Below are 2230 nucleotides of genomic sequence, written 5' to 3'. Positions count from 1 at the left end.
TTTTATAAAAAAATATTCTTGCTGCATAATGGATGACGAAACGTATGTTCTGGCAGATTTTTCGCAACTTCCAGGTCAAAAATTTTATGTTGCTGATGCTCGAGGGAATGTTGAAGAAAAGTTTAGGACCCAAAAGCAGACAAAATTTCCCAGAAAGTTCTTGGTATGGCAAGCAATATGCAGTTGCGGCAAAAGAAGCCACTCATTTGTTACAACGGGCTCTATAAATACCGAAATTTACATCAAGGAATGTTTACAAAAAAGGCTGCTTCCATTCATAAGACTTCATAATGTGTCCACTTATTTTTGGCCTGACTTGGCATCCTGTCACTATGGCAAACAAGCCCTTGAGTGGTACAAGAACAATAATGTGGTATTTGTACCAAGAGAGGCAAATCCTCCAAACTGCCCGGAGCTAAGGCCAGTGGAGAGATATTGGGCTCTTGTTAAAAGAGAATTGAAGAGTACAAAAAAGGTGTCCAAAAGTGTGGTAGATTTTAAACGGAGATGGACTACATGTTCGAGCAAAGTGACAGAAAGCACTATAAAAACGTTAATGGAAGGGTTTCCGAAAAAGGTTCAAAATTTCATCACTAGTGATTAAAACTATAAAAATAATTTTTTTTGTAAATTGTAATAATAATTTCAATCAAATAAAAAAAAAATTAAAGCTGTAAGTTTAGTGGTTTCTTTTTTATAAACATATATGTATGTTAAGAATTTTTCGATCTCACTCCTTAACTTATCATAATTAACAACATTAATGAACAGCAAAAACAATAATTGTAAATAAAATTAAAATAACAACAACAACAACAACACACGGTAATATTGAAATAATAATTATAATGATCGCCACTCATCACTAACGTGTCTTACACCAATAAATCGTTATACACATCATTGCACCGATGAACTTTTGTTACCTTTAGTTTTTTTATTTTTTCAATTTTATTGTTGCTTTTAATTTTTTTTATTATTATTATTTTGCAGTCATTGTCTTGCAAGTACTTGGACTCATTTTCATTCACTTTACCAAAGTAATACAAACAACAATTGCAACAAAAACTACAACAAAGAAAAAGAAATACATACCTTTTCCGAACAAAACAAAATTAAAAAAAAATAAAATAAATTGTACCTCTTAACATAGTACATGAGTCATCATTCATTATTAAAAACTTTACCACATATAGTACATACCCTGCATATCATGGAACTATTTTCGCATTTACAAATATGATTGTCATAAGTAACACTATACAACAAATGAAGACTTTTGGAAAAACACACGATCATGACAGTATAGGTTCGACTCTACTGCCAAAGGGTAGTAAAACCCTATACTAAGTTTGTCCATTTTGGTGACCAATTTCTTTTTATGGGCCCCCAGATTCTGAAAATCAGTGGGACCTCAAACAATGGTGTCATCAATTTTTGGCCAACAGCTAATTCAGACTTGGTGATACCACTTAACTTTATATGGCAAGAATATAGCTAAGAGTCCTCCAAATAAATTTTGTTAACATTTTTTTTCAAAAAATAGCTTTTACGTGCACTTTTTTTAAAAAAAAATATAGGAAGAACAATTTTTTTTAGAAAAACTTCCAGGGACTCCTAATTTTTCACTAACATTATTTAGCAAACTTGTAGCTACGGTAAAGCTGAATAACTCTTGTGAACATGTCAATGCATCCAGAACGTGTCTAGACACTCTAAAGAGCACATAAAGATCACTTTGTACCTTAACAATGTTCGTCTTTACTATTTTTTGACGCTAAAACAAAGATTTTTTGTTAAAATAGTATGATCAAGTCCACACTTCTATGTTGTGCTGTATTATTCACTCGGCTGAGGTGTTCGGAATGGGGATAAGTCACACATTTTAAATAGAGAAATATTTTTTGTATAGAGTAAAATTTGAAATTTGAGCGTACATTGTGTCCCACAGCCCTATCCAAACTTGGCCAATTTTGAAACAAAAATTTAGGTTTGAGTAAAAAATTCTAAAAACGCAAAGTACCGATGCTCAAAAACTCTTCATATTTGTATAGCCCTATATGTTTTTTATACACATACAAAACGTTTTTGCTATCATACTGCAAATGACGTCAAAGTGTTCACTTTAGGAATTTTGGTGTTTGAAAACAAATAATGTCAACAATAGTAATGCAATTGACTTAAGAACATTTAGATCTATATTACTTCCAAATTTTATTGTGATGTCTGT

This window comes from Calliphora vicina, chromosome 3 (genome assembly GCF_958450345.1).
Source record: "Calliphora vicina chromosome 3, idCalVici1.1, whole genome shotgun sequence".
Lineage (NCBI taxonomy): Eukaryota > Metazoa > Arthropoda > Insecta > Diptera > Calliphoridae > Calliphora > Calliphora vicina.
Note: the sequence above shows the minus strand (reverse complement) of the source record.